Genomic DNA, 12190 nt, shown 5'->3' with positions numbered 1-12190 from the left:
TGCCCAGAATATCTCCTGTGCTCCAACCATACCTGTGCAAAATTCCCAGTCCTGCCACTCAAAAAATTACCACCAGCTGACATGTAATGTAGTCACATTTCTCTACAGGGACATATCTTTCTCTGGCTCTCTTCTGTCTTATGTGGAGGAAAAAGACAGGAAGTGAGCCCATAACACGTACCATGCTGCATTTAAGCAGAAACATAAGCACAAACCCTCAGGAGGAGAGCCCCTTTCCAATTAAAGGCACTTCCATTCTGCTTCCTACATGCTGTGTCTCAATTTACCTGTAAAGCTGTGTGCACCTCAAACGTGTTTCAGAATTGGGCATGATTTCATGTTGGGCATGAGTCAGGAGACCTGAAATCTGTTCCTAGCCCTGCTACTGAACTGTGGCCTTAGTTGTATCATTTCCCTTCTCTTTCTTCTCCTCTTTGCACTTTTTGAGATTAAAATTCTTTCAATGACTTGCTCTTTCGGGGAATAATTTCACAGATGAGCTCTGCTGCTCAATGGAGCCATCATTCCCGCTGCCTTACACATAAAATCCTCATAGCTATGAGCAAACCATGGAATTTACCCTGATTAAAATTATGTGGGTGTTTTTTTCTGTTTTGGGACCACTAAGGGCTTGTGCTGGGGGAAGGACAAGAGCAGGGGGCAAAGGCAGAAAGCTTGTCCTGCCCCTTGTCTGACAGGAGCTTGTGGAAAGACGGATCACACATATGGTCTGCAGCGAGAAGCAACCTCCTGACCTGCCTGCTCTGAGCTGCTCTCAAACTGGAGCTGACAGCCAACAGCCCTGGACTCTGCCTGGTTCTGAGTTTCCTTCTTCATACTACTATGCCTCCATGACGCACTCTTGGAAAAAATAAGGAGCCACAGCTGGGTTCAGATAACTGTGTTCATTCCCTCTGAAAACATACCCAGACCCAATACTTTGTGGTGACTTACAAAATACAGTCAGCACCTGGAGAAGGCTCAGAAGCTGTTGAGGTGCATAACCCCCTCACCATCCTCTCTGTTCACTGAAGCACCATTGAAGAGGGAAGAAAAGGAACAAGCACAGGGGAAACACGCTTGAAATTGGACAAATCCAAGATGTACTTCAAAGGCTTCACAGTACCAGACAGAAACAGTACAGTTCAGATGTATTTAACGTCATGTTAATACTCAGCTTCATGCTAATGAGAACCAGTGTGACATTATTTATTCATTCTAAAATAATTTACTTCTGTGATGGTGAGACTGAACTATGGCTCCAGCAGAATCTTATTTTTCTTACCAGCTGTAATGAAGTTGGTTTCACAGGAGCACTCTCCCAGTTGTAATGAGCTGCCTGTCTCCTGCCACTACAATCCAGTGAGAGAAATAAGACCAGCTGAGAAATACTTTATACTTTGATCTGTCTCAACAAATCAGTTCAAGAGCTCTAAAACAGAAACCCCAGGGAGAGGGAAAGGGAAGAGGAGAAGTTCAAGCTGGGAAGTTTTAAAGCTGTATTTCATTTGTTTCACTAGAGATGAGGCAGTTAAAAAAAATAAAATCACATCTGTCCATCTTTTTTGAGCTTTCTCAGCTCTCCTAGGTCCTACTACACTCCAAACTTTGGACAACTTTATTTCAGTGATAACCAAAAGAACAAGTATATATTTATCTATATATTTTTATCTGTATATATATTGAAAAAAAAACCCTGACATCTTGAAAAGTCAGGTTCTATAAGCTGGCTGAGTTGGATTTCTCCTGTTGATAAGATATCAACCACCCTGTTATCCAGCTCTTAGGAGAAAAAGAATGAATTGAGCAAGAAAGTACAGTAAGAGAAGGCAGGGGTGGAACCACACATGTTTTGCTCCTTGCCTTTGAAGTTAAGCTGCTCTGAATGAGCAAGGCATGAATTCTACCTCTGGGATTCATCCTGCACCCTCCTTTGCAACACCGGGCACGAGAAATTCATTACAGACTTGAGCATTACCCTGCTGATGTCTCCTAGTTTTAACATCAGCTACATGGAGGAACTTTGCATTTCTCTTACACTCACTCTGTTTTCTGGTTTTGTGTTGCCTGCTGACTTGCTGCATGATCTTGGTCAAACCCCTTCACCCAAGTGGCTCCATCTGCTAAGAAATAATGAGGGTAGACTCCTTACGCAGGGACTATACAATGAAACATCTGGGGGAAATTATTATCAAGAATTTGGTGCTATTGGAGAGGGTTTCCTGTATGATGAGCAGTTCCCCTGAAAGAGGGTAGAAATTTTAAGACTTTTAGTAAAACGGAATAGCAATTAGCTGGAAAAGGCAGATTTATGTCATGAAGCTCCACATTATCAACAGCCCAAACTGTCCTTATTTTTCCTGCTTGTCAATCCCACTGCTGCTATTTCTAGATACCAGCACACACTAGAAGTTGAATCTGTGCATGAAGATGGCCGCAGATGTGCAAACCAATGATGCTTTAATGCGAGTTCACAGCTCTAGCTCACACCGGTATTACATTGTGTAAAACAGGGAATTGTAAGGACTTCGTAAATCTAGTCCCTGAGACGGCAGTTTTGTAATGGACAGCTCAATGGCACACGTTCAACCAGAATGCTCTTTCAAAGAGACATGCCAATTAAAGTCACATTTGGTCTCTCATGTATTTTAGCCAAAAGCATATTAGGTAGCCTGAGTGCCAACGTAACTTATGTTGGGGGAAAATATATTTTCCAGTCTCTTGGCCGTTTTTGTACTTTTAATGCCACATTCTGTTTCCAAGAGCATTTTGTGGCTATGAAGATTATTTTACAGGAAAAACAAAACAAAACAAAACAAAACAAAACACCCAAAACATTTTAAGTTTAGGAAATTGTGAATTTAAAATCGACAAAATTCAGGGAGAAATTCAGAGATGGTGACAGTGCTTGAAAAATAATATTTCTCTTCTAATTGATGTTCAATGGCATTTTAAGAAAAATGCACAGCTGAGAAAGCACACATAAGGCAGAAGAACTAAAAATGAGAGAATAAATAAAAAGCATTCAAGTACAACACTAAATTAGCTAATTATTTACTTGTCCTTGTTGGTTCTGGTGTTTGCCCCTATCTTACTTGCACTGATAGCAAGGCGTAACAAAACTGGAACACAACAGAATTTTAATTAGCTAGGTTTTCAGAAGGACTTAATGTCAGTGTAAAACAACTCTATATGTGTCCTACCTCTTTCTATAGTACCACGATTAACATGATAAGGGTCAAAAAAATGCTGCTACCTTATACAGTAGCATCCAATGCATTAAACACAAGTGTGTCCCAGTGCCGCCCTCACCTCCCTAGCTCGCAGTCTAACATTTCTGAGGGGAGCTAAAGTTAGTCCTCCCTCAACAGTGGGGCGAGCTTAGACTTAAAAGCAAAGAGAGGCATGACCGGAGCCCAGCAGCATGCCTGTGCAGGAGCCTGTCCATCCTGCCTTGCCACCGCTCCACTGGCTGAGCTGGACCCATCAAGACATGGCTGTGGTTTGCAGGAGAGCACACGTCTTTGGGGAGACCATGTCTACTCTGACCGAGACTGGAAAAATAGCACTGGCAAAGTTGTTTTCTCCATTCCCTAGAGGGCTCTGCTGCTTCTAAAAGCCAAGCATGTGGAGTATTTATACTGGTCATATCGGCTTACTTTTGCGCTGGACTTTGCCAAGCAGTCATCAGTGCTGGCTGGGAGGAGGCAACGCGCCTGCTGAAGCACAGCTCCAGATTCCAGCGCCGCAGGCACGGGGGGGCTCTTAATGCCTGGTTCGGCTGCTGTAAGCAAGCAAGAAACAAATGCAGGATTAAGTGTCACAGCAGATTACTGAGCGGGACGCCTGCTTTATCGTGATGTTGAGCTTCACAGATGCCAGGATGGCTCGGTCCACGCAAGTGACCAGAAGGTCACATAGCTGCATGTCTAAGGCCATGGGCACTAAGCACTATTTGCAAGCTAAGTGTGGATGTGGACCAAAGCTGACTGACGGGAATGTGCATCTGTCGAGGCAGTTGGGCCTGCAGATGACATTCGTTGCTCTCTGAAAGCCACCGACACTGTGGGTCTCTGCTGTCAGGTGTCAGGGTCTTAACCGCTGCGTAGGCTGGAGTGGGACCCAGATTCTCTTACGAGCTGCCAGCCACCATTTCACTCTGAAACAGACCAGCTCAGAAGCCAGACACAGATAAATGACTGTTGAGAAGAAATACAGTGGGTAATAGGCTGAGAAACAGAACGGTTGTGACCCTTGGCTTTCTGGGATTCGCAGACACAGTGCACTGCATTGAAAGCCCTCCCTCTGTTATCTGTCAGCAGCAAAGATCACATCCCAGCACTTCCCCTTGGTCTTCCCACAGCTCAAGATTTTGCTAATTCCGAAGAAATGTCATTCTATGAGAGCGCATCCCAGACCTTCAGGCCTTTTCTCCAGCTCCTACCCATGAGACACACTGCACTGACTCATTTTAAAAAGGCTGCGCTCCACTTTGGTAAAATATTGGGGGGTGGGGGAAGTGTTTTAACGATAGTCGGCACAGGGCATTGGCAATCTGGTAGTTGTCACTGGCCCACCTGGAATCATTTCTGTGCCCTGGGTATCATTTATCCCCCTTCTCACTGTCTAGAAATTAGACGTCAAGCTGCACTAATTATCTCGGCTCCCCTATTGTCGATAGAGAGAGGCACGGGGACTTGCACAGAGCGATCATTCCACCCTAGAATATTGCATCTTCACAGACCTCTGTAAAGGATATGTCTTTATCATGAAAAACTGAGGATAATAGCTCTTCTTCCAATGAAAGCAGCAGCAGCAAAGGGAAATATTCTTTGTCGGTAGCACAGGTTGAAAGTCTCTAATGGTGCCTTTTCTGCCTGTGTTTCCGTGTGAGCTCAAAAGATCAGCCCTCTCCCACAGAACCAGTCCCATAGTGTGGTTATTAGCATCTGTTTCATCTCCCTTCTGGATCTCAAGGGTGCCAGAGCATTAGGCATCCTTTTTCTCTACTGATCTTATACATAGTGCTGATGTTAGAAATGTCCTCCCTGGCACCTTGCGTATGGCCACAGCTGGCTTTTTCGCGCTTCTGCTGTACAGAGCGCTACAGCGCTGCCCATAATCGGCACAGAGAACAGGCAGCCAGGCTACGACTCCGTTTGCCAGCCCCGTTTGGTATCAGGTCACACACGTCTCTCACGCCGGCGTTGGTGCGCCTTCACAAGCAAGCACGGGCACAGGCTCCTCGCTTTAGCCAGCAGCTTCAGGAACTGTGCCACGCTCCTCTCCAGGGGCTCAGCACGTGTGCCCGCAGCATACAGCAGCCTGTTAGCTGCTCTGAACCGTCTTTGCGTGCTCCCAAAATCCCGCCGCCGTCGCACCTCTCTCGCTGGATCTGCAAGCCACTTGTTTTCTGTGTATGATGTTTTAACGCCCCCTTTAACCCCAGCTCCCAGCAGGACAGTCTTATTTACGTGGAACGAAACTGGGCAGCACAAAGAGGATGGGAAAAGGGAAAAAAATTGCAGTAAAATTTCTCTTTTAGCCACTCGTACCCGTCTTGCAGCATCCACAGAGGTCACCACAGCACAGCTGAGCAAAAAAGGCCTTGCTGCTGCAGCTTGCTTTCAGGTGTTTCTGCTGCTTTTGAATGCAGAAGAAATTTTCAGTTCTCACAAAAAAAAAAAAAAAAGGCATCTTTCTTCGCACAAAAATGTTTTAAAAGAGCCACTGGTACCTTTGTAGTTAAACCTCACCCCCTGTTTGTAAAAAAAATCCCCATGCTTTATTGATGAGAAGAACGATCATAAATTACAGTTATACTGGAAGGGTCCTGTGTTGGATGAGGGGCTTGAAAAAATTGCAACTTCCCTTTACACACTTGTATTTGGTCGATGTTAGTTGCTCTCACTAACAGACACTTTTGCTAAACAGATACATACCTCTGTTCAGAAAATTAACCTTCCCACTCAAAAAAAAAAAAGAAAAAAAAAGATCCAAAACCCAATTATTTCTTAAGCAGAGAGGGGCAATGCTTCTAGTTCTGTACCACAGAACATCTGCTGTAGAGCAAGGCAGCTTTCTAAAAAATACAGCTCCAATCCAGGGGAGCATAGAAGCACATGAATAAATAATAGAACAACTCTCAGATCAAAATTTTTCCTATGCTGTATGAATGCTTCATGTCTAGAGCTCATTCCACTGCTGTGTGACAGCTCTGATGTCTGCAACATCTTTATTCGCACATCAGCGGTAACTCCTTCCACCACATGCCAACTACATATAATCTTCAAGTCCCAATGGACTGGGAAGATAAAATCTGCTCAAGAAATACTTAAAGCAGACCTTTTTTTCCCCCTTCTCCATCCCCAGGACAGCAGGAAGGATCCAGATTTATCCAAGCATCCAGATTTACCCCAGTGTCTTCTATATAATTTGGAGCCCTTTGTAGTTTCTGCAACACTCTCTGATAATTCCAGCCTAGTGGAAGATGGCAGTGAGCCCCATGACATGTGGTTTTCTGATATCCATGCCAACAAAAGAAGCATCAAGCTGTGCATAACCCATAGTCATGGGAACATGTTGCCCAACAGGCTTATGCACCCAGTAGGAAGCAGGACTGTGGATGCCTGAAGCAGTTCTGAATTACGGCACGCTGTATGTCTCAGTGTTTCATCTGCACAGATGAAACAAAATGAAAGAGTGGCCATTAATGCACACTGGAGCTTGGTTCGAGTGCCACATGTGAGCTTCATACAAATGCATGCTTGCTCTGCATGAGAGAAACCTCACCTCAAGCTTAAGTGTAGTCAAGACTTGACCCTCACTGAAAACTTAGGTCAGGGAGATTGTGGATGCTGGTTGGCCTCCGTTTTACTTATTGTTAATGCGATTAACTGAGAGCGTATGTGTGAAATGCTCTAAACTGTTATTTATAGGAAGCTTACAAATATCCAGCACGTTGCTTTAAGGTCTGATCTCTGTGCCTTTACAATGGGTGGTGCAGTCTGAGGCGTTGAAAGTAATTTCTTTTTTTTTTTTTTTCCCCTGTGGACATATTCTCCAATGTATTTGAGAAGTTTTTATCTCAAAGGTAGAATTTGTTCAGACTTACCATTTAAGGTTTGATCTCAATGTCAGTTTTTTCCCTCCTTGGTTCTTAGATAAGATCATTTGTTGTGCAAATAACTGCATGAAATTTTGCACATCAAAAGATTGTACTGGGCCCACCCACCTCCTGACATCATGTCCCATGACTAAATCATGCCCTCAATGAATCAGCAACACTAAGCTTGAAAAATAGGAGCATGGTTCATGAGAAATTGCTTTTAATTGAAGGGCTTTAGAAAAAAACCCAAACGGTTCATTTTTCTCCATCACGAAAATTTTTACTCACATGCACAGAAGCCTTATTCCCCAACAGGCTGCACCTGGCATAAGAGTTGATCCTGGTGAGATCAAATTTAATCTAATCTAAGAAGCCTAATCCAATTTCCAGTTCTGTCTACCATCAATTCACTTGGTCTTCCTATCACACTCAGTGGCCCAGTGGCCACTAGGTACAAAAAAAAAAAAAATAATTACCAAAATATTTCATGTACATCTGTTTTCCATGCAGACAAAAGCAGTTTTCCATGATGGTGGAGATGATCTGGCACAGATTTGGAAGCAAAACCTGGGTATGGCAAAAGCCTTGATTCACACCCATATGATTCACCCTTAGGGTTAAAAACAAAGCCATGTAGCCTTGGGAACCATAAAGTCTGCTTTTTTTCTCAAGATACACAGCAGTATTGAGGGGAGCTTTTTAAAGCATTCCTCTAGGGATATATTTAGTAGAGTTCAATGGAGACAATTTCTGTACTGGGGAGCATATATCTTTCCTATTATCTTCTACTTACATTTCCTTTTTATGACTGTCTTTTGTATAACTGCACCAACAACATAAAAGGCAAAGGTTTTTTTGACTTATTTTCCTAAACCTGCAGCCTCCAAAATTATTCCTTAAAAACACAAGGATGAACTGAGGTGTAGTGCTTCATTTAGCATGTGCATTTTTGCAGCTGATCTCTCCAAATGAAAACTATGGAAGAATTCAATACTGCTTTTCAGCAAGCCATCTGTAAGCTTACCCAGAACACCTGTTATTCTTCAACTTGAAACCTAATTTCAGGTGCTCTCTTGCAGTTTATTCCTCTAATTCCTACATCAATTAACCTCTTTTAAGTGACAAAATACTATAAAAAACACTCTTAGTAGCAACTATACCCGATGATCAGAAAAGCCAGGACTTTTGACATGAAACGACAGAATATATACCAAAAGTCACCTGAAAAGAAAAATATTTTAATTATTATCAACTAAAGCAAATAGCTCTTAGCACAAAAGCATTGCTTGTGCATAATTAACCTTTACTACAGTAATCAACAATTACATGTTACAAAAAAGAAATTAAAGATGATGAAAAGATCATGAGGCACTTCCCACTGGAAGGTTTATTTCATCCTCAGCATGGTATTATATCCGACTCTGAATAGCAGAACAAGTAGCTATGTAACGTCAGTTGTAGTTATCCTGCAGTTAGGGGCATTTGCCACTAAACAAACTTAAGAAAATTAACCCAAGGTTAGCCTCACCTCCTCCTTCTGATCCTTACAGGTTTTGTTACAGGGTGGACTCTGGCAGGTGATACCAATTTTTATTTTATTTCCTTATAAAGTATTGGGTAACAGATATTGCTGCACGGAACTGCCATATTCAGGCAGGTCAGAGGTTCATTCCCAGCCCAATACTCATCTCTAATAGTGTCCAGGGAAAGGTTTAAGTATGGGGTTATGATATGGCGACATTTCTTTAGGCTGTGCTTTGCTTCTGTGAGCTAGACACCGGCTGTCTCTATTTAGCAGCCTCCAGTACAACTTTCTTCTCTGACCTTGTCCACCCATTTTTGAAACTACACCTAACGTCCTACAGCAAGGAATGCCACAGATTGTCTATATACTTCTATACAGCGAAAAAAAAGAACTCTTCTCCTGTTTTCTTTGATTAGAGACTGCTGTTTTAATAAGCAATTTTTTTTTTCTTTTCCTTCTATCAGGAAACGTAATGAGGAGTCATCCCCTTCCACAGTTGGCAGGATATTGCAAAATGAGCCAGAAGAGTGGGGTTTAATTTCCCCCTCTGACACGCACTGGAAAGCAGTATTTTTAGCAGTACTCCACCCAAAGCCTAACTCTGCATAACATATAGCAGTATAGCAATACTTAATGGCACTCACTGAATGCCGGGCCAACCGTCCTCAGGAACACTGTGCGACATTAACTATTTAACCCTCAGTCCACTGCCTCAAAGTCTCATTATCTCCACTTTTCTGAAGAATGAAAGGAATCAGCAGGGAAGAGAGTAAATCCTTATAATGGGGATCTTTTGCCCTGTCTTGGGAGTGGGCATCCCTGAAAACGCTCCATCACCTGTATTATGGTGGGCACAGGCGATGTGCATGTGGCTTCTTCCCCTCCAAAACATTCAAGGCATTTTGTATTGCCTGCCACGCAACTTTGAGTGCCGCTTGAGGCTCATAGAATTGCTGTCAAAGCACTAGTCAGAGCTTGGCTCAATGTTTGCCCTACGCTTGCTGCTGCCTAAGACCAGAAGGTGATGTCCTTCACCAGAAATGTGGTTTTAGACAACACGAGCTAAACAGATGTTGAAGCTGTGAGCATTTCTAAAGCATAATCTGTGGTCTTAAGCACGAGTAGCATATTCCTGAATACTAAGGGAACTAGTCTCCCTCTTCCTTGCCAGTCAAGACAGGAGCCCTGGGAGATGGCAAGTCAAAGCTCCCGGCCCTGGCCAGGCATGTCCCTCCACTGGAGCCCCTACATGGAATGTTAAGAGAGGAAACTCACCCGTTATCCCAAAGGGGCCCACATGTGCCACAGCTCAACAGCCTTGTGAACAGGAGGGCTGAAAGGACACTTTTGGGAACACCAGTGAAACAATCACATGGAAGGCCTCAGTGGCCATGCCAGGGCAGGTCGCCGTGCTGCAGAGGGGCCAACGAGACAGAGAGCGAGACGCTGTGGGCTTGCTACGGCCTCCCTGCGCATTTCCATTCCGTGCTGCTGGGATGATTTACACAGCCTTCCCTCAGTACAGGAAGCTGTTCACACAGACTTAACCAGAAACACAAGGGGATACAGTTTTAGAAGGAAATCATTGATTTCTCAGGCAGCACAAAGGGCAAAACAATAGCAAATGGCATCTGGCTTCCGTTAGGATATACAGCCTTTGCAAATTACAGCCCAAATGAATTAGACCCATCCAAAAGGCTGAGCAGTGTCATTTGGTGCCATCAGCTTAATTCAGGATGTGCCTCTAAACCTTCTCAGTGCAACACAAATTGGGGAAAAAAAAAAAAAAAAAAAAAAAGTGGCAAATTAAATATGTATGGGAACTAGGGGGAACTTTTCCATCAGAATATAAAAAAGGAGAAAGCCATATACAACTACCAAAGCAGGTATGCAGCAGGTAAAGGGAAAATGCAATGAACAGTCACTAGCACCACAACAGGGCTGCCACAGAGCGTCTGCCTGAGCCTGATAAATTCCAAGGGAAGACTAGAGAAAAACAAACCCACTGTGACAGAGCAACCCCACAGGAGAAGAGCATGTCCTGTAAATCATTTCACTACTACAAGCTGGACTCTGAATTCAAGGTGACCAATTTTTGAGTTGTTTGAACTAAGTTTGGCCAGGTGAGCCTAATTACAGGTGTTTATTACAGGCCACCTGATCAGGATGGGGAAGTTGATGAGGCCTTCTACAGACAGGTGATAACCACCTCACAATTGCAGGCCTTAATTCTCATGGGGGTCTTCCACTATCCTGATATCTGCTGGGAAGGCCACACAGCTGGGCTTATACAGTCCAGGAGGTTCCTCCAGTGCATTGATGATAACTTTTTGACTCAGGTGGTGGAGGAGCCAACAATGAGAGGTGTACTACCGGACTTAGTACTGACAAACAAAGAGCGACTGGTGGAGGATGTTAAGGTTGGGGGCAGACTTGGCTGCAGTGATCATGAGAAGACAGAGTTCAGCATCAAGCGCAGTATGCACAAAATGACAAGTAGGGTTGAAATCTTAATCTTCAGGAGGGTGAACTTTGATCTCTTCAAGGAACCACTTGGAGAAATCCCATGGGCAAAAGCTCTTGAGGGTAAGGGGGCTCAAGAGAGCTGGTTGATATTTAAGTATCACTTCCTCCAAGCTCAGGATTGGTGCATCCCTAAGAGCAAGAAATCAGGCACGGGAAGAAGGAGACCTGCATGGCTGAGCAGGGAGCTTCTGAAAAAGCTGAAGTGGAAGAAGGAGGTTTACAGTAGGTGGAAGAAGGGGTTGACTGCTTGGGACAAGTATAAGAATGCTGTCAGGGTATGCAGGGATGAAATGTAACGTGCTGTAGGTGACCCTGCTCTGGCAGGGGGGTTGGACTAGGTGATCTCCAGAGGTCCCTTCCAACCCTAACAATTCTGTGAATTCTGTGAGAAGACAGAGTTCAGCATCAAGTGCAGTATGCACAAAATGACAAGTAGGGTTGAAATCTTAATCTTCAGGAGGGTGAACTTTGATCTCTTCAAGGAACCACTTGGAGAAATCCCATGGGCAAAAGCTCTTGAGGGTAAGGGGGCTCAAGAGAGCTGGTTGATATTTAAGTATCACTTCCTCCAAGCTCAGGATTGGTGCATCCCTAAGAGCAAGAAATCAGGCACGGGAAGAAGGAGACCTGCATGGCTGAGCAGGGAGCTTCTGAAAAAGCTGAAGTGGAAGAAGGAGGTTTACAGTAGGTGGAAGAAGGGGTTGACTGCTTGGGACAAGTATAAGAATGCTGTCAGGGTATGCAGGGATGAAACAAGGGAAGCCAAGGCAGCCTTGGAATTGAACCTGGCAAGGGATGTTAAGGTCCATAGGAAGGGTTTCTTTAAGTATATAGGAGGCAAAAGGAAAACTAGGGAAAAAGTGGGCCTGCTGTTGAACGAGACAGGTGCCGTGGTGACAGATGATGCAGAGAAAGCGGAGTTGCTAAATGCCTTCTTTGCTTCTGTCTTCACTGTTCGGGCCAGTCCTCGGGAGACCCAGACTGCAGGTAACAGAGAAAGTCTGGGGGAAGCAAGACTTTCCCTTGGTTGA

Source organism: Charadrius vociferus, unplaced genomic scaffold (genome assembly GCF_000708025.1).
Source record: "Charadrius vociferus isolate BGI_N301 unplaced genomic scaffold, ASM70802v2 scaffold51, whole genome shotgun sequence".
NCBI classification, from domain to species: domain Eukaryota; kingdom Metazoa; phylum Chordata; class Aves; order Charadriiformes; family Charadriidae; genus Charadrius; species Charadrius vociferus.
This window is presented reverse-complemented; position numbering follows the sequence as displayed.